This window comes from Triticum dicoccoides, chromosome 5B, assembly GCF_002162155.2.
Source record: "Triticum dicoccoides isolate Atlit2015 ecotype Zavitan chromosome 5B, WEW_v2.0, whole genome shotgun sequence".
NCBI classification, from domain to species: domain Eukaryota; kingdom Viridiplantae; phylum Streptophyta; class Magnoliopsida; order Poales; family Poaceae; genus Triticum; species Triticum dicoccoides.
The window spans coordinates 223,819,411-223,841,063 of record NC_041389.1 but is presented as its reverse complement, the minus strand read 5'-3'; positions in this window follow the sequence as shown (position 1 = coordinate 223,841,063).

Below are 21,653 nucleotides of genomic sequence, written 5' to 3'. Positions count from 1 at the left end.
GCACTATTAAAAAATTGCATTTGAATGCAAATGCATAATCGATTAGGTTCGACGGGTTTCTCTTCCATGTCACATACATCTTGGTGGAGCGCTCAAAATGACAAGATTTCAATGTAAATGGCACTCATCAGCAAGCAAGCAAGTGAATGATCATACAAAACCATACGAGATGAATGTCCAAGCAATCATAGCATTAAAGTACGGTATGATCAAACACACAATAACGTAGTCTCATACAAGCATCGCACAAAAGTATTTCAAAGTGGCACAAACTAAATTGCAGCAAAAACTCAAACCAAATTAAGCGAGGAAGGCAAGCTTGGCGATTCGGATATGTATATTCCTTTCTCTGTAACCGACTTGGTGTAACCCTAGCCCCCTCTGGTGTCTATATAAACCGGAGGGTTTAGTCCGTAGAACAACAATCATAATCTCATAGGCTAGGCTTTTAGGGTTTAGCCATTATGATCTCATGGTAGATCTACTCTTGTAATACTCATATTCATCAAGATCAATCAAGCAGGCAGTAGGGTATTACTTCCATAGAGAGGGCCCGAACCTGGGTAAAACATTGTGTCCCCCGCCTCCTGTTACCATTAGCCTTAGACGCACAGTTCGGGACCCCCTACCCAAGATCCGCCGGTTTTGATATCGACATTGGTGCTTTCATTGAGAGTTCCGCTGCATCGTCACCAGAAGGCTTGATGGCTCCATCAATCATCTACAACAACATAGTCCAGGGGGAGATCTTCCTCCCCGGACAGATCTTCGTATTCGGTGGCTTCGCACGGTGGGCCAACTCGCTTGGCCATCTAGAGCAGATCGATAGCTACGCCCCTGGCCATCAGGTCAGATTTCGAAGCCTGAATTTTCTGGCCGATATCCGCGGAGACTTAATCTTCGACGGATTCGAGCCCCTGACGGCTGTCCCGAGCCACCACGATGAACATGACCTAACTCCGTCATCTGGCCGCGCTCAGGAAATAGCGCCTGCAACCGCTCCGGCCCTAGATCTAGAGTAGGCCACGTCATCCGAAGACGGGAAGCTTAACCCCGCCACGGAAGCCGCAGACTCAGCGGTGCTCAAGCCGCACACAGACCCAACATCGAGTTGGGCTTGTGTCGTCGGAACCTCGGACTCGTCTCTGGCCATAGGTTCCGGACCGCGTGCATCCGCGTCCATCGAACCTGATCGGGCACCGATCTTGGAGTTCAGCTCCATGGATATCTTTCAGCACTCACCTCTAGGTGATGTGTTAAACTCATTGAAATCCCTCTCCTTGTCAGGGGACTCTCGGTCGAACTATGTCCGGCTCGAATGGGAAGCGGACGGCAAAGAACTTCGTTTCCCACCCACCACCCACTTTATAGCCACTGTCGACGACTTAACCGACATGCTTGATTACGACTCCGAGGACATCGACGGTATGGACGACGATGCCGGAGAGGAGCAGGAACCACCGCCTACAGGGCGTTGGACAGCCACCTCCTCGTACGACATATACATTATGGATACACCCAAAGAAAACAACGGCGACAATGAAAATCTAGTCGAGGATAAACTTCTTGAGATACAGCCAACGCGCCGACGTCAGTGGCCTCTAAGGCACTCCGTAGTAAAAACAGCAATACCGTCATAGGAGAAGATAACACTCCGGACGACATTGAAGACAATGAAGACCCCGTTGAGCCAACCTCCGAGCAGGAAGAACGGGAGGATGGGCGAGTCAGCCCTAGTGAATAGTCCATGAATGAAGACTCAGAGGATAGCAACTACCTTCCGCTCTCCGAGGACGAGGTGACCCTCGGTGACAAAGATTTTATCGTGCCAGAGGAGCCCGCCAAACAGGAACGCTTTAAGCGCCGGCTAATTGCCACTTCAAGGAGCCTGAAAAGGAAGCAGCAACGGCTTAAAGCTGATCAAGATCTGCTCAATGAAAAATGGACTGATGTCCTGGCAGCCGAGGAATATGGCCTCGAGCGCCCAACGAAAAGTTACCCGGAGCGCAAACTGTTACCACAGTTTGATGACGAGGCGACGGAGCCCGTCCTACCAAGGCATAATGCGGCTGACCGACCACCACGTGGTCGGGACAAAGCGGCACCTCGAGCCGAACACCAGCCCGCACTACCTCGCCGAACAAACAGAAATACAACAGCTCGGGGATATACACATGACATGCAGCATGACTTGGAAAACAGAGCAGGTCAGACAAGATCGATCTACGGATCGCGAGGGCGTGCCCCGATGCGCAAAAATGGCTATCCAGCTGAGCGTGACAAACATAACCATGTCCGGGCCAAAAACCGCAGACGAACTCCATCCGAGCCACGTCACGACTTGGCCTGATATAGAGGCGCCGCACACCCCCTTTGCTTCACTGACAAAGTAATGGGACATGAATTCCCAGAAGGGTTTTAACCCGTGAACATCAAATCATATGATGGCTCAACAGACCCCGCGGTATGGACTGAGGATTTTCTTCTCCATATTCACATGGCCCGTGGCGATGATCTTCACGCCATCAAATACCTCCCACTCAAACTCAAGGGACCAGCCAGGTACTGGTTGAACAGTCTGCCCGAAAACTCCATTGGCAGCTGGGAGGACTTGGAGGATGCCTTCCTCGACAACTTTCAAGGCACCTACGTCCGACCTCCGGATGCTGGCGACTTAAGTCATATAGTTCAACAGCCCGAAGAGTCAGCCAGGAAACTCTGGACCTGGTTCTTAACTAAAAAGAACCAGATCGTCGACTATCCGGATGCTGAAGCCCTAGCGGCCTTTAAGCATAGCATCCATGACGAATGGCTCGCAGACACCTCGGCCAAGAAAATCCAAAGTCCATGGCAGCCCTTACGACACTTATGATCCTTTTTTGCGCGGGCAAGGATAGCTGGCTAGCCCGTAGCAATAATCATGCAAGCAAACCTGGTACTTCTGAAGCCAGGAACAACAATGGTAAGCCACGACGCAACAGACACAAGCGTCGAAGCAACGGTGACAACACCGAAGACACGGCTATCAATGCCGGATTCAGTGGCTCTAAGTCCGGTCAGCGGAAAAAGCCATTAAGAGAAACAATCTGGGGCCATCCAGTTTGGACCGATACTCGATCGTCCATGTCAAATCCATGGCACTCCTGATAAACCAGCCAATCATACCAACAGATAGTGTTGGGTTTTTAAATAGGCCGGCAAGTTAAACACCGAGAACAAGGAGAAGGGGTCGCAAATCAAGGACGATGACGAGGAACCCCGGCCACCGAACATAGGGGGACAGAAGAAGTTTTCCCCCCAAGTCAAAACGGTGAACATGATATACGCTACCCATATCCCCAAGAGGGAGCGCAAGCGCGCACTCAGGGACGTCTACGCGATGGAGCCAGTCGCCCCAAAGTACAACCCATGGTCGTCCTGTCTGATCACCTTCGATCGCAGGGACCATCCGACCAGTATCTGTCATGGCGGTTCAGCCGCACTGGTCCTTGACCCAATCATTGATGGATTCCACCTTACGCGAGTCATCATGGACGGCAGCAGCAGCCTGAACCTGCTCTATCAGGATACAGTGTGCAAAATGGGTATCGCTCCCTCAAGGATCAAGCCCACAAAAACCACCTTTAAAGGTGTCATACCAGGTGTAGAGGCCTGCTGTACGGGCTCAATCACACTAGAAGTGGTCTTCGGATCCCCGGATAATTTCCTAAGTGAGAATTGATCTTCGATATCGTCCCTTCCGCAGTTGCTATCACGCACTACTTGGACGAACCGCATTTTCTCGCTTCAATACGGTGCCGCACTACACTTACCTCAAGCTCAATATGCTCGGACCACGCGGTGTTATAAAGGTCAACAGAAACACGAAACGCTCCCTCCAAACTGAGGAGCACACCGCCGCCCTTGCAGCAGAAATACAGAGCAACCTTTTTAGGCAGAATCTCAATCCGACAGTCAAGTGCCCGGACACCGTCAAGCGAGTCTGAACTACTCTGCAGCAAGACAGTCCAGCTCGTCTGGAGCTTGACTAGCAATTTGGCCTCCGTCCCTGTCGGTGTACAAAAGTAGAGGCTCTCCTTTTGACCCCTTTACCAGGCATAACAGGGCAGGAAAGGGAAGCCGGAGAGAAGCCGAAGGTACAAGACAAGCAAAGCAACGACAAGGGCCAAGGCCACAAGGATCAGATGGACGAAGCAGGCTCCCCGGCAAGAACCTTTGCCGGGGCAGCCCCTGCGGCCCCGGCAAGACCCTTGCCGGGGCAGCTCACCCCCATCAGCCGAGTGAGCCACCTTAGAGTCCACCAACGCTAAGCAAACACGTTGGGACAGGGCTCGGGAGGCAGCTCTATGGTGGCATGCAGATCTTTGTGAAGACAAAGAATAAACGAGATCAAATAAGGATGGGAAGGCAACCACCCTGACCGAAGGAACCCACAAGACCGCCGGCAAGATCCTTGTCGGGGACGCCTGCGCACCACGGCAAGACCCTTGCCGGGCCACCCGGCAAGGCCCTCGCCAAGCGCACCAGCAGGGCCACTGCTAGGCCCATGCCAGCCAAGTCTTCGCCACCGTTCGCATGCAGCTGCCGACCCAACCAGCTGGGCAGGCGCCTGCGTGGCAACATGCAGCCCTTCCTAGAGGCTCCGCCACCGCGCCACCTCAGCTGCCTGCCTGCCTACATGGCACTGCATGCATCGCTGGCCAGGGCGCGTGTCGAAGCAAGGAGGAGCAGCGACGGACGGGACGGGCCTCACCCCCATCCCCGATAAAGTGAAGGTACACCTAAGCCTCGCATTAAATGTGTTTTGTCCTCTAATACTAGCGATAAGCTCACAACGTTGTAGCGCTTTCCACCTCCTGGTGCCACTATGGCAGCCCCTTTTGCCTATAAAAGGAGGCCCATGGCACCCGGGAGAGGGATTCGGCTCTTTGGAATCTCGCAGCACCTGGAGCTAGTTCGAGAGCTCAAGAACACTAAATACATCCACCAAAGCAGGATCGTAGGGTTTTACGCATCTTTGCGGCCCGAACCTGGGTAAATCCCCTTTGTGTTGTCTACTAGTCCCGCTCTTCTCACGATCCTCGCGCCCTGCAACCGTAGAAGGGATTCCAGTGATCCCGTAGGTGTCGTTTCCCACCGACATCTTTAGCGCGCCAGGTAGGGGGCGCAATTGTGAGAATCTAGTCTAGCGGTTGACCCAGCTGCCCTTCATCGCCATGGCCCCTAAGAAGAAGACGACCATGGCGATCGGTTCATCCAGGACTGGGTTGGTACCGGCACGGACCGGTAGAGGGCCAGTCGCGAAGAGAACCCGTGGCGCGGCCCGCGAACATCCACATCGCCCTGATGGTCCAGGCCTGGCGAGTGGCGTCGTTCGCGTGCCAGGCGACGAGCCACCAGTCGCAGGCTCCAGAGACGGAGTCGGGCCCCCCACAGGCGGCGTGGGGCCCTCCAGGGGCACCGCCATCCCACCAGACAGCGGCACGGCGGCCTCCAAGACGCCAACACCGGTGCCCACGGCACGCTGTTCCTAGGTTGTGCGCGATCAGCAGCGTCGCCCCGCCGGTAACCCTGCGCGCCGCCCTGAAAAGAGTCTCGTGCGCCCATCACATGATGAGGAGGGCCAGCATACGCGCCGAGGTGCTGACAAAGGTGGCGAACGGCTGCGGGGCCGTGACGCGGCTCCTTCTAACATGGTTAGAAGTCGAGGCGCATCGCGGTCCACCCAGCTCTCGCCACCACCCACGCCAGCGGAAGCCCTAGCACGCGCGCAGCTGCTCCTCGATTTTCCTCCCGCCACGCAGAAGCTCAACGAATGGAGGGCCACCGTCCGGAGCCTCGTCGGCAAAGCCAACAACGATGAGTTGCGACCGGCAGGACCCGTAGGCCGTCGCTCCATCGGGCCACCGCATGCCAGCGGGGACCGTGCTGGAGGCGATGTAGCCATGGTGCACTCCCCTCCTCCTTCCCGGCCACCCCGGGCGTCGGTTCGCCGTGACAACGCTCAAGACGATATCTCCATCGCGTCATCCGACCCGTGAACCAACCGCGATCAGCGTCAAGTCCTTTGGGAACGAGTTCATGAGGACGCTCGAACTACCATCGAGCGCTGACGTGACGTGCGCACCAGTCGGACAGGCGGGCAGGGCCTGCTACGGACCACCCAGCGCCGGGAGGCTACGGTGGCCTACCTTACGAGGTGGGTTGTCCAGCTTTCACCCGTGAGCTGTGGCAGTTCCAGTGGCCCTCCCACCACACTTTCAAACCTGACGTTGGCGAGAAGTACAACGGCAAGACTCACCCGTCAGAGTTCCTCGGCATCTACACCATCGCGATGCAAACTGCTGGGGCCCGCGACGTTAAGGTGCTTGCCAATTACTTCCCGTTGGCGCTCAAGCCTAATGTTATGTCATGGTTGATGCACTTGCCGGTGGATTCCAGCCCTTCTTGGGCGGATATGTGCCATGAGTTTGTTGGCGCCTTTACTGGAGGTCACCAGGCTCATGGCCAGGCGAGTGATTTACACATCATCCCCTAGAAGGTAGGGGAGAACTTACGCAAGTACATCCAAAGGTTCAGCCGGGTGTAGTACAACATCCCCAACGTTCATCCTGCTGTCGTGATCAGTGCATTCCATCAGAATGTGCGCAATCGTAAGATGCGTGAAGAGCTGGCGATGAACAAGGTCAGAGATGTGGCCGAACTTTATGTTCTGGCTGATCGGTGCGCTCGCGCTAAAGAGGGAAGGAAGTACCCCGGCGAAGACGCCAGTGTGGAAACCGACTCCACAGCTGATACCACCACCCCGGCGAAGAAGGGCCGGCACCGTAACAGGAACCGCAGGAGCAAGACCGTGCTTGCTGTCGAGGGGTCCGACGATACCGGCGCCACCAAGAAACCCAACGCAAGTGACCCCGGCAAGGAGGTTGTCGGGTGTGCCGCTTGTCGGGCCTTGGCGGCTGCCGATAAGCCAGGGGGCTCAGACAAGCAGTATTGCAAGATCCACCACACTAAGGGCCATGACCTCCAAAACTGCTGGCAGGTAGAGCTGCTCGCCGAGAAGCAGAAAGCTGAGTATGAGCGGCGGGACAAGGAGAAATGCCCAGATGGTGCCGAGGGATCCGGCAAGAAACGTGGCGGCCAAGGAGGCCACCACGGCAAGGATAATCAGCAGGAGAGGCCCGCTCGAGGCCGCGACAAGAAGCAGGAAGACGATGATCATGACGAGGACGATGAGTCCGGTGACCACGTGTTTCAGAAAGCCACAGAGGCCATGTGCGTCGATGGTGGCGCCTCGCTGCATACGTCCCACCGCCAACTCAAGAAGTGGGCGCATGAGATCACGGTAGTGGAGCCATCATTCGATGCACGGAAGCCGCTGAAATGGTCCAGCACGCCCATCATCTTCGACACCGAGGACCACCCTGACCGCACTACTGCGGTCGGGTGCTTGCCGTTGTTGGTTTCACCAACAATCCGCAACCTCAAGGTGACGAAGATGTTGGTTGACGGCGGGGCCGGCCTGAACTTGATCTCGCCTGTTGTGGTCAGAAGACTGCAGATCCCTGATGGAGACCTCGAGGAGACGGGCACGTTCCAAGGGGTTAACCTGGGGAGGAGCCAGCCAAATGGAAAGGTCACCCTGCCCGTGACATTCGTAGGCGAGCTGAACCACAGGACAGAAAGGATTGTTTTCGATGTGGTCGAGATCCCCTTGCCTTACAATGGGATCCTCGGCCGCCCGGCACTAGCCAAGTTCATGGCGGCTTCACACTACGCCTACAATATGCTGAAGATGCTCGGGCCTATGAACATCATCACCGTCCCCTCCGACAAGAAAGATGCGCTGATCTGCGCCGACCAACTCTACCAGGAAGCAGTTGCAGTAGCTGCCGCTAAGGCACCTGCTCCTGCCGACGGAGCCCCGGGGGAGAAGAAGACCGGCGAGACCCCTCGCACCCACTCCGGCAAGCGCACCTCTTTGGGGTGTTGTGCTTCCGTTGAGAACGTGCCAGAGAGCTCTGCCGGCAAGAGCAAGAAGCCCAGAGCCATGCCACCAGAGACCAAGAAGGTGCCCGTCAAGGAGGACGGCACGGGGGGAGCTTTTACCATAAGCTCCACCCTCGACGGCAAATAGGAAAGCAGGCTCGTCACCTTCCTGCGGGCGAATGTCGATGTGTTTGCATGGCAAGCCTCCGACATCCTCGGCGTTCCCAGGGAAGTGATTGAGCACCACCTTGTTGTCTGTCCTCATGCGCGGCCCGTCAAGCAAAAGGTCAGGAAGCAAGCTCTGGAGAGGCAGGAGTTCATCACGGAGGAAATCAGAAAGTTAGAGGCGGCGGGCTTGGTGAGAGGAGTGCTCCATCCGACGTTGTTGGCCAATCTGGTAGTGGTGCGCAAGGCAAATGAGAAGTCAAGGCTATGTATTGAATACACACACATCAATAAGGCATGTCCAAAGGATCCCTTCCCATTACCGCGCATCGACCAGATTGTTGACTCCACGGCTGGGTGTGACCTGTTATCATTCCTTGACGCCTACTCGGGATACCACCAGATCTTCATGACAAAAGAAGACGAGGAAAAGACAGCATTCATCACCCCATGTGGTACGTATTGCTTTTTATGGATGCCTTTCGGGTTGAAGAGTGTTGTCTCAACCTTTGCAAGAGCAGTCCAAATTGGTTTTGAACCCCAGCTACATAGAAATATGGAAGCTTATATGGATGACATAGTGGTCAAAACCAAGGACAAAGCAACACTTGTGCAAGATCTGGAGGAAACATTTGGGAACCTGCGCAAGATCAACCTCAAATTGAACCCTGAGAAGTGTGTCTTCGGTGTCCCATCCAGCAAGCTTCTCGGGTTCTTTGTGTCCCAGCGCGGGATTGAAGCAAACCCAGATAAGATCAAGGCCATCGAGCAAATTGAGGCACCCAAACGGATCAAGGACGTGCGTCGGCTCACTGGCTGCGTGGCTGCCATGAGCCAGTTCATCTCCAAGTCCGTGGGGCGTGCCCTTCCTTTTTTCAAGATCTTGAAGAAGGCAGGGCCAGTGGAGTGGACCCCAGAGGCCGAGGCACCGTTGCAGGATTTGAAGAGATACCTCTCCTCTACCCCAGTGTTGGTCGCGCCCAAACCACAAGAACCGTTGCTGCTTTATCTAGAGGCAACAAATCAGGTGGTTAGCGCCGGACTAGTGGCGCAGAGAGAGGTCGACGAGAAGGCAGCGGAAGCGGCAGAGCCAACAGATGGCGAGCTGAAACCGTCTCCGGCAGGGCTCGATCCCGGCAAGATTGAGTCCCCGCCAGGGGCTGACGCCAGCGCGACAGGACCCACGCGACCGGGTGAAGAGGCGAGAAGAAGAAAATGGTGCAACACCCAGTGTACTTTGTCAGCTCCCTCTTGCAGGGGGCTAGGTTGAGGTACTCAGGTGTGCAAAAGCTGCTCTTCGGCCTCCTTATGGCTTCAAGGAAGCTGCGCCATTACTTCCAAGCGCACGAGGTCACGGTGGTCACCCACCTCCCATTGCAATGAATACTGCACAACCCAGATGCAACGGGGAGGATCGTGGAATTGGCCCTGGAGCTGTCATGTTTCGGTTTAAAGTTTGAAAGCACCTAGACGATTCAGAGCAGAGTCTTGGCGGAGTTTGTTGCGGAATGGACCTCGACGCCCGACGAAGAGGTATAGGAGACCACTCTCCCCAGCAAGGAAATGAGCCGCAACTGGATCATGTACTTTGATGGTGCCTTCTCGCTGCAAGGCGCCGGTGCTGGTGTGCTGCTTGTCACGCCCACCGGAGAGCATTCAAGTATGTCATCCAGATGCACTTCCCCCGGGAGATGTCAACCAACAACACCGCCGAGTACGAGGGTTTGCTTGCCGGTTTCAGGATCGCAGCAGACCTTGGAGTTAAGAAGCTCATCGTCAGGGGCAACTCACAGCCTGTCGTCAGGCAGATCAACAAAGATTATCAAAGCCCGTTGATGGAAGCTTACGTAGATGAGGTGAGGAAACTGGAGGAGCGCTTTGATGGTATACAAGTGGATCATGTCCCTCGGGCGGAGAACGACATCGCCGACTACCTGTCAAAGCGCGCTGCCCTCAAGCTACCTGTGAAACCAGGTACTTTTGTGGTTCAGTTAACCCAACCATCCGTTGAGCCGTCGACCGGGCAGAACAAGCGGAGGAAGCTAGGCCCCAGCAAGTACTTCCCCACCGAGCTCCCCGGAGCTGCCGGTGAAGATGTTGTCGTGGATGCCGATCCTGCCGCGGGGCGACCGACTCCGGCAGGACCTCAGGTCATGGCCGTGGAGGCGGCCGCTCCCGTGGCAGAAGAGATGCCTTTGGTCCTTGTTGTCGAGCCACAGGCTCCGGCATGGGTGCAGCACACCGTCCGATTTCTTCAAAAAGGAGAGCTTCCTGAGGAGCAGGAAGAGGCAGAAAGAGTAGCCCGCCGGTCTGCTCTGTACCAATTCGTTGATAACATATTATACAAAAGAAGACCGAATGGGGTGAAATTGATGTGCATCCCCTGGGAGGAAGGACAAAAGCTGTTGGCAGAGATACATGGAGGCATATGTGGCTCCCACGTAGGGTCGAGGGCCCTTGCCGGCAAGGCTTTCCGGCAAGGTTTCTTCTGGCACACCGCCCTCCAGGATGCGACGGCACTAGTAACCAAGTGCTAAGCGTGCCAGTTCCATTCAAAGAAGCTCCATCAACCAGCTCAAGCCCTTCAAACTATCCATCTCTCCTGGCCCTTCTCGGTCTGGGGGCTCGACATATTGGGCCCTTTCCCCCGTGCTATCGGGGGCTTTGAGTACTTGTACGTTGCAATCGACAAGTTCACATAGTGGCCAAAGGTGGAAGCAGTGAGGAAGGTGACAGCGCAGTCAGCCATCAAGTTCTTCAAGGGACTAGTGTGCCGTTTTGGGGTGCCCAACAGGATCATCACCGACAACGGCACACGGTTCACGAGCCATGCATTCATGCAATACATTGAGGATCTCGGCAGCAGGGTCTGTTTTGCTTCTGTGGCACATCCACGGAGCAACGGCCAAGCAGAGAGAGCAAATGTTGAAGTCCTGCGAGGCTTAAGAACGAAGACTTTTGACAGGCTGCGCAAGAGTGGAAGGCGCTGGATTGATGAGTTGCCGGCGGTTCTTTGGTCGATCAGAATGACGCCAAATCGAGCCACCGGCCAGACACCATTTGCCATGGTTTACAGGGCAGAAGCAGTTCTCCCCAAGAACTCATATACGGGTCACCTCGAGTGCTCACTTATGATGAGCTTGATCAAGAGCGATTGTGGCAAGATGACGCGACGCTCCTTGAGGAAGATCGTCTCTGGGCGGCTGTGAGAGAAGCATGCTACCAGCAAGCTTTGCGCCGCTACCATAGCCGCAAGGTTCATGCCCGGAGCTTTGAGGAAGGCGACCTTGTTCTTCGTCATGTTCAATCGGCCAAGAATTCCAACAAGTTGACGTCGAAGTGGGAAGGCCCTTATCGGGTAACACGAGTCACCAGGCCCGGCGCAATCCGGCTGAAGACCAAAGATGCCATTCCAGTGAGCAACTCCTGGACATCGAGCATCGCCGCAAGTTTTACGCATAAGGCGCGGTTGTCGGGCCTCCCAGCAAGACACCCTTTTGTACAAGCCTTGCCGGCAAGGCATGTAACCCTTTGTACAAAGCCAGGCGCAGACCCTGAGCATAAATAAACGAAGCGCTGGCGCCCTAAGTTATAGCATGCATGCTAGGTTGAGTCCCTTCCTTGGTTAGGGCTGATAGTGCTTAGCAGTGGCTAACCCCTAGCTTAGAGGTCGAGTGTGCATCTCTCTGTCTTCTCTGTCTTCTTTGGTTGGCAGGGCACATAAATATCCTTGCCGAGCTCTTTCGGAAGAAAGGGGACGGACCGGCATCCGGGCCCCGGCAAGCCAAAGTTGCCGCGGACTGCAAGAACAAAAATTCATCTGCGGCAAGACGAGGTTGCCGAGGGCTGCAGATCCAGATAAGTTTTTTATCCCCTATCATGCATTTTGTTATGAACTGGGATACGTGAAACGCCGTTCTATCCCTGAGCTACCGTGCCCCCCTTTTTTTCGGCACCCAAGGATTATCCCCTGGGTCTGAATCTGGTCGTAGCCGCGGCAGCAAAGAGAAGGTACGAGGGGCCTAAGCCCACCTCATCCCTGCCTCCGCCAAGGGCGTGGGAAAGGTCAAGCGAAGTGGGGAGACGGCAAGGCCTGTTGTAGGGCGAAAAAAGTTTATCCTAAAAACATAACAAGGATTCACCCCTTCTCGTGGGTTCCGCCCGCAAACGAAAATCCCGGCAAACATCCCTTTTTCATTAAAAAAACATCTCGTACACATACAGTTCATACAAAATGAAAAACATGAACAAGGGGATTACAAGTTCTAAAGTTAACAAAGGCCCGAAGGCTTACAAGACTAAAAAGATATAAGGTGCCCGTAATCCCTTTCTTGTCCCTCTCCTCAGGAAATGGAACAAGAAAGCAGAAGGGCAAAAGGGGCACCTCGGCGAGCTACAAGTGGCAGAAGACACCAAGAGAACATCTCGGTGGCCGTCCAAGGGCTGGATGGTGATGGCGGCGCCGGAGGCAGAGCTCGAAGACGAGGCGGCAGGACGTCAATACACGACGAAGGAGTCGGTGCCCGCGTACTCCGACTTGACGGCCTTGCCGCCCACCCTCTTCCTCTTCTGCAGCCTAACAATGCCAGACACCCAAGGAGACGACCCCGAGAAGTTCAAGGAGCCGGCGACACGAATGATGGGGTCGCTGGTGCCGCTCGGAGCGGTGCCCGACGCCTAGTCGGACCCGTCATCCTGCCGCCCTCTGCCCTCCTCATCGCTGCCGTTGTCTTCCTCGCCACTCTCGCTTGAGGAGGAATCTTCATCGTTAGAGGAGCTCTCCATGCAGCACCTCACGTGAGTCCCGAAGTGCCCGAAGATCTTGACGGAGAGGAGGCCACCCTCCATTAGTTTGAAATGGAGGGTGAGCCCATCCATCAAGCTGTAGAGGCGAGCGAAGGTCTTCCACCCTCGGTGAAGATACATGACGTGAGGGGCGGGGAACTCGACGTCGGCCCATGTGCCGCTGTTCCCGCAACCCCTCATATGCAGCACAGCGCCTGCGACGGATCCAACTCCATCTCCCGTGCAAATGGAGTCGGGAGGTGAAGGCGACGGCGCGATGGCTGGCGCAGCCTAACGAAGAATTCACACGGGTTGTCCCCGGCGTGCCCCTCCATCGGAGGGGGGGCTACTGGCGGAGGTGAGGCTGATCTGCCGCCCCATCCTCCTCTCCCTCGAGCACCACGACGGCCCCGGCCTCGCCCCCTCCCCCTTCCTTTAGCGGTCGGCTCCGCCACTATGAGCTCTTGGGGAGGAGCGATGCGCTGTCTGGCCGAAACCCTCGCCGCCACCGATGAAGCATAGCCACGCCCCCTCGCCATGGCAGAAGAAAGGAGGAAGCAGAAATGGGGATAGGCAGATGGCGAAGGTTGAGAGGCACTGTTCCTCCCGCTCCCTTCTTTATGAAGGGGCGGGGGCGAGGCTCGGCCACCCCCACGTCGCGCGGATCATGGAGAAGCGCAGTGGACGGAACAGTGGCCGCGGTAAAAATCCGCCCCAACTGCCCGCGCACTGTTCTAGGCCTAGCCCAACAACGTGCTGCACTTATGTATGGCCCAGGCCCGGGGGCTCCTGTCGGTGTACAAAAGTAGAGGCTCTCCTTTTGACCCCTTTACTTGTGCACGGCCAGTCAGAGCCTCCCGCCACGGACACGCATAACAGGGCAGGAAAGGGAAGCCAGAGAGAAGTCGAAGGCACAAGACAAGCAAAGCAACGACAAGGGCCAAGGCCACAAGGATCAGATGGACGAAGCAGGCACCCCCGGCAAGAACCCTTGCCGGGGCAGCCCCTTCGGCCCCGGCAAGACCCTTGCCGGGGCAGCTCGCCCCCACCAGCCAAGTGAGCCACCTTAGAGCCCACCAACGCTAAACAAACACGTTGGGACAGGGCTCGGGAGGCACCTCCGTGGTGGCATGCAGATCTTTGTGAAGACAAAGAATAAACAAGATCAAATGAGGATGGGAAGGCAACCACCCTGACCGAAGGAACCCACAAGACCCCCAGCAAGATCCTTGCCAGAGATGCCTGCGCGCCACGGGAAGACCCTTGCCGGGCCACCCGGCAAGGCCCTCGCCAACCGCGCCAGTAGGGCCACTGCCAGGCCCACGCCAGCCAAGTATTTGCCGCCGTTCGCATGCAGCTGCCGACCCAACCACCTGGGCAGGAGCCTGCGTGGCAACATGCAGCCCTTCCTAGAGGCTCCGCCACTGCGCCACCTCAGCTGCCTGCCTGCCTACATGGCACCGCATGCACCGCTGGCCAGGGCGCGTGTCGAATCAAGGAGGAGCGGCGACGACGGGACGGGCCTCACCCCCGTCCCTGATAAAGTGAAGGGACACCTAAGCCTCGCATTAAATGCGTTTTGTCCTGTAATACTAACGATAAGTTCACAATGCTGTAGCGCTTTCCACCTCCTGGTGCCACTGTGGCAGCCCCTTTTGCCTATAAAAGGAGGCCCATGGCACCCGGGAGAGGGATTCGGCTCTTTGGAATCTCGCAGCACCTAGAGCTAGTTCGAGAGCTCAAGAACACTAAATACATCCACCAAAGCGGGATTGTAGGGTTTTACGCATCTTTGCGGCCCGAACCTGGGTAAATCCCCTTTGTGTTGTCTACTAGTCCCGCTCTTCTCACGATCCTTGCGCCCCGCAACCGTAGAAGGGATTCCAGTGATCCCATAGGTGTCCACCGACAGTCCCAGTCCTAACAAAGCGGCTGCATTTGTGATGCGCGTACATAACTACGCACTTAAAATACCATGGGCATGGACGGAGGCACAACTAGACCATAGCCCACAATGCGGCTCAACCGCTCCCAGACCGCGTACCTTCACCTTTTTCTTTTTCTTTCAGGTTTTTCTCTTTCCGAGGCTTTTTCTGATAACCTGATCATCAGTCCTATCAAGGGACGGATACACCAAGAAGGCAAGAAGCTTTGACGTACAAGGGAACCCCCAGGTGGTCTCTCCTAACGATCATTATACCTGTTTTAAATACCCGCACGCAGCTAGCCCTTGGTCATGGCATGTCAAATAGCCTTATTTGCTTATCGCATTACTTGTACAAGTGTGCCTAGACATATTAATCAAATTACAATGGAAAATAATTTGCGGATCAATATTTGCGGCGTCAGCTTATTACTTGATTGTTTTTCCTTGTCTTTATATTTTTTATCAATTGCGCCTGTACACTCTGGTACGCCTTAATTCGCCAGGGGCTTCATCATACCCCATAATACGGTAATAAAGTCCGAACACTTTTACAGTACAGTTTGGCACCCCGAACTTATAGCATTATATGCATCGGCTCCGAATCATGTCTTTGGTCAATAGTTGGGTTGCCCGGCTCCTGTGCTTACTACCTTATGTTTCTCTATATCGGCTAGGGTAGTAAAGGGAGAACTACTGCGGTTGTGTCCCGGTTCTTCCGGATGAGCACCTCAGTAGAGAAAGCCAAAAACTGACTGTCATGATGCGGCGAGAGCCGGTCAGCTGTTCGAGAGGTTTCAAATCCTTAGAGATTTTTTCCGCATTATGCGAGGAATCGATTTTTATCTGATCAGGTGTTTACAACATCCTAAGTCCGGACTTCCGAACACTAGGGGTTGCGCCTAAATTTTTGTTGTCAAACTCCTCTAGCTAAGTGAGGGTGATAAAGTCGTATAGTCTGATTGCCTTGTTCGTTGTGTTGAACACCTCCTTTAAGGACCAAACTCTGGAGTAAAGAGTGTTTAGATTTATCCCCGAACACCCCCGTACTACCTACATGGGGGCAGAAGCCGACGACTGGCCATCAGATTTAACAAAACGGCCGCACATGAGGTAAAATTTTAAAATAACAGACATTATATTACATAACGGATCTATTTCATAATACAGGACAGGATAACATGAGTGTGTTCATGGGAATATGATATCCTTAGCACATTGCTCCGCCACAAGGCGGGATCCCTCCAGGACACTATCAAAATACAGTTGGGGTCTGCGGTGTTCCTTGCCCTTGGGCGGCCCCTCGGTCATCAGCTTTGTGGCGTCCATCTTCGCCCAGTGCATCTTGGCGCGGGCAAAGGCCATTCGCGCGCCTTCAATATAGACCGACCGCTTGATGGCATCAAGCCGAGGGCAGGCACTGACAAGCCGCTTCACGAGTTCGAAGTAGCTGCTGGGAAGGGCTTCGGCAGGCCATAGCCGGATTATTAAATCCTTCATGGCTAGTTTGGTTGCCCTATGCAGCTCGACTAGTTATTTCAGCTGATCGCTAAAGGGCACTGGATGTTCTGGTCCAAGGTATTGTGACCAGAACAGCTTCTCCATAGAGCAGCCCTCTTCGGCTCGATAGAATTCTGCAGCATCTGACACGCTGCACGGCAGATCCGCAAACGCCCCTGGAGAACTCCAAATCCGGGTCAGTAAAAGGAGCCTTTCCTTCACATATCTGCTCTGCATAATGAAAGCCTTACCCTCCGCGATCTTCTTGGTTGCCTGGATTTCCTGGAGGGCGCCCTGGGCTTCAGCCCGAGCATCTTGTGCGCTCTGGTGGGCCTTGGCAAGTTCGGACTCTTGCTCCTTAAAATCGCGCTCCAAGGACTCGCACTTCTTGACGGCGTCCTGGACCTCACGGACCCGGGCCTCCTGCTTCTCGCGCACGGCTCATTCCTTGGCCTCGGCCAACGCCTTCTTGAGGGTCGCTACTTAGGTTGTTGCCCCTAATAAATTTCATGACTCTTTAGTCAGCACGTATCGTTCATCCTTCCTAAATATATACACAGGTTACTGCATACCTTGACTGTCCTCCAGCTGCTTCTTCACGCGGCCGAGCTCTTCCTCGGCCCGCTCCAGATTCTGCTTTAATTTGGAGACTTCCGCAGTATGAGTGGACATAGCTGGCAGCGACGCCTGCTTGTTCACATAAACATTTTAGATTAGACTCCAGCGAAAATTATTTGATCCTCTGTTCGGCTTTTCTTTCCGAACATCGGACAGAGTATCAGGGGATACTGTCTATAGACTCTATACTATGACATTCTTTTTATACAATTGCATTACTTACCTCAAAGCCTGTTAGAAGGCTAGTGCAGGCTTCGGTCAGTCCGCTTTTTGCGGACTGGATCCTCTCAATCACCGTACCCATAAGGGTATGGTGTTCTTCGACAATGGAAGCACCTCGAAGCGCTTCCAGCAAAGTGTCCGGTGCCTCCGGATGGACAGAGGTCACCGGTGGGATAGGCACGCCCCTTCCTTTGAAGAGGGTTGCTCGCCTAATTCCGGAGCCGTATGGGTCTCCAGAATTATATTCGAATGAGGGCCGAATTGAATACGGCCCCCATCGTCAGTATCCATGGGGGTCTGCTCCCCCATGTGTCCGGCAGCCGAGGCTTCACCCTCCGGCGCCTCCCTGACGGCCTCCGGGTTCTCTCCTGGACCGGGGATCCTTTGGGACGATGCCTCGGCATCATCCATGCCCTTGGGAGAGGAGGCCGAGGGAAGGGTCTCGCTGTCCATCGCGGACGGATCCAGCGAGTCCTTCGAAGATAAGGACCGCTCGAGGTTGGACCGAGCCGGACTGCAAATACATAATCCAGCACATTATAACAATGAAGTAAAAAGGCCGGATACATGAACGTGTCCAGACACTTACGATTTGGCCAGGGGCTTCTCCCTTGGCTCCCACTCCCAGCTGATATCGGTGGCTACTGCGGAGCTGTCCGGAAGGGAAGATTTCCCCTTCTTGGACGCCTCGGCCTCCAGATGCGTGGAGGCTACCCTCTTCTTTCTTCCCCCTACAAGGCGGAATGGATTTCTTGTTCTTCCTCCTCCTCTTCCTCATTGTCTTTGGCGACGGAGGAGTGAGCCTCGGCGTCTTCGAACATCGCATCCAAAGTGCCCTTGCAGCGGAGACCACCTCTGGTCCCCTTGGCCTTCTTCTTGGCCTTCTTCTGGGCCTTCGGGCAGCGGAGCCGGACAGTTAATCCCTCCACTATCTCTGTCCAGTCCTGAAAAAATTGATAAGGAGGCTTAGATGCCTTCCTCGAATATGCAAGTAAAGGGTACACCTTGAAAACATGAAAGAACTTACCGGATTAACGGGGTGAGTTAAGTCATGCCCATGATCCTCGTTCGGGGGCGGTGGCGTCACGCCGGCCTTGAAGAGCACCTTCCAGATATCTTCGTGCGTCGTGCCGAAGAGCTCTAGTAGCGCCTGGTGCTTGGCCGGATCGAACTCCCACAGATAGCAAGTCCGGCGTTGGCACGGAAGGATCCGGCGAACGAGCATCACCTGGATCACGTTGACGAGCTTGACTCTCTTGTTTATCATGCTCTGAACACACATTTGCAGTGTCGTCATCTCGTCCAGATAAGACCAGGTCAAGCCCTTCTCTTGCCAGGAGGTGAGCCGCATCGGGACTCCGGACCGGAATGCGGGAGCCGCTGCCCAGTTGGTGCCGCGTGGCTCGGTGATGTAGAACCACCCCGACTGCCATCCTTTGACGGTCTCCACGAAGGAGCCTTTGGGCCAGGTGACATTGGGCATCTTGCCCACCATGGCGCCTCCGCACTCTGCTAGTTGGCCGCTCACCACCTTCGGCTTCACATTGAAGGTTTTTCAGCCATAGCCCGAAGTGAGGTGGGATGCGGAGGAAGGCCTCACACACGACAATGAATGCCGAGATGTTGATGATGGAATTGGGGGTCAGATCATGGAAGTCCAGCCTGTAGTAGTACATCAGTCCGTGGACGAACGGGTGGAGGGGGAATCCCAGCCCGCGGATGAAGTGTGTGAGGAACACCACCCTCTCCTGGGGCTCCGGGGTGGGGACGATATGTCCCTTGGCCGGTAGTCGGTGAGAGATTTCCTTGGCTAGGTACCCGGCCTCCTGGAGCTTCTTGATGTCCTTCTCCTTGACAGAGGAGGCCATCCACTTGCCTTCTGCTCCGGATTCGGACATGATTGGAGTACTTTTTTGGGCGGAGAAGGTGAGAGCTTGGGTGCTGGAGCTCGAGAATGGATGGGCAGAGGAAGGAGAAGGCATGGGTGAAAAAAGGTGAATCCTTATCCCTTTATAAAGGCAGCCAAAGTCATGTGCCTCCCTACTTGCCTCAAAATTTTCCTATTCCCCAAGCACCGTGCAGATGACACGGTTGGGTTATCCATGACCGTATTGATGAGAATCCTGTGATAAGGGGACTCGATCTTTGCTTTGACAAGACGTGCCAATAAAACCGCACCTCGAAATACAGAGCGGCAGGCTAAAAACGGTTTGAATAATGACCGGGCAGTGGCATGATGTCACGCTACAAAAAGTTGTCAGTGGATTGGACTCGTGAAATATTATGCTCTCTACGGTTGTGTGAGGTACTTGTTTTGTAGAGACGAACACGTTTTCTATGTTTGAAAGGCTATGTTGGAGTATTCGGAGAAAGAATCCGCCTTGCAATGCCGAAGACAATCTACGCTCCAGACTCATCATCATTGAAGCCTGGTTCAGGGGCTACTGAGGGAGTTCTGGATTAAGGGGTCCCGGACAGCCGGACTATATACTTTGGTCGGACTGTTGGACTATGAAGAAACAAGATAGAAGACTTCGTCCCGTGTCCGGATGGGACTCTCCTTTGCGTGGAAGGCAAGCTTGGCGATTAGGATATGTAGATTCCTTTCTCTGTAACCGACTTGGTGTAACCCTAGCCCCCTCTGGTGTCTATATAAACCAAAGGGTTTAGTCCGTAGAACAACAATCATAATCTCATAGGCTAGGCTTTTAGGGTTTAGCCATTATGATCTTGTGGTAGATCAACTCTTGTAATACTCATATTCATCAAGATCAATCAAGTAGGAAGTAGGGTATTACCTCCATAGAGAGGGCCCGAACCTGGGTAAAACATTGTGTCCCGCGCCTCCTGTTACCATTAGCCTTAGGTGCACAGTTCGGGACCCCCTACCCGAGATCCGCCGGTTTTGACACCGATAGGGGGCTCTTTCTTATCACATACTTCTCAAAGCAACGATGTATTTCATTCATTATATCCTTTATTGAAGCTTTGATATATATGTTGTCATCAATGACCAAAAAGGGGGAGATTAAAAGTGCAACTAATCCCCGGTTGGTTTTGGTAATTAATAACAACATATATGTCATTGATCTAATGAACATTGATGTTAGATTTCAGAAGAGATCAATGATTGGCATGGCATGAACTAATGGATGTGGATCCCTCAAAATGTGAAGAGCAAATTTGGCTACCCCAAGACTCTACATTTTTGGTTTAGTGATCCAAGATCACTTTGAGTCCCTTAGGAAAGCCAATACTACTAAAAGGGGGTGAGATATTGTTGATGAGGTTGTTGCTCAAAGTGCTCAGTGATATTGCTCCAAAAACCCTCAATCACTTTCCCAAATCACATCTGTCCAAAACCCTAATTCACCATTTCGGTCCCACCGATACATTCCATTCCGGACCCACCAAAATGACCCTACTACTATCGCAGCCAAAACCCTAGCTTTTCAGTCTGACCGAAATGGCTCTCGGTCCCATCGAGATGGCCTGACCAAGTTTTTGTGATGAAATCACTTCATCTCGGAACCACCGGGTGAAAATGTTCAGAATTACCGAAACGCGGTTCAGCCTTTGCCATTGCACTTCTGTCCCACTGAGACCCCCAACGTTCATAGCTTTTGCACAGATCGGTTTCACCAAGAATTCAAGTCGGTGCCACCGAGTTTGGTCAAAAGTGTGTAACGATTGGATTTTGTGTAAGCTATTTATACCCCTCCACCCCCTCTTATTCAGTAAGAGAGCAATCAGAACGAACCACAACTTCTACCGTTCATTTTCTGAGAGAGAACCCCCTGCTCATGTGTTGAGATCAAGAGATTCCATTCCTACCATTTGAACCTTGATTTCTAGCCTCTTCAAGTTGCTTTACACTCCAATCCTTCTCCTACCCAAGCCAAATTTGTGAGAGAGGTTGATTGTTGATGGGACTATCATTTGAAGCACAAGAGCAAGGAGTTTATCACCAACACAACATATATTACCTTTTGGAGAGTGGTGTCTCCTAGATTGGTTAGGTGTCACTTGGGGGCCTCCAAGATCATGTGGAGTTGAACCAAGGAGTTTGTAAGGGCAAGGAGATCGCCTACTTCGTGAAGATCTACCTGAGTGAGGCTAGTCCTTAGTGGATGTAAGCCATGGTGGAATAGACAAGGTTGCTTCTTCATGGTTCCTTGGTGGGTGGAGCCCTCCATGGACTCGCGCAACTGTTACCCTCCGTGGTTTGAAGTCTCCATCAACGTGGACGTACGATAGCACCACCTATCGGAACCACGCCAAAAATCATCGTGTCTTCGTTGCATTTGAAATCTCCGAACCCCTCCTTTACTTACATGTGCAGTGATTTACTTTTTGCTGCAACACCCTTAGAATTGCATGTGTAGGGTGATACTTGACTTGCTAGAATTGCTAAAATCTGCCTACAACTAAAATTGGGAAAAGGTTAGGT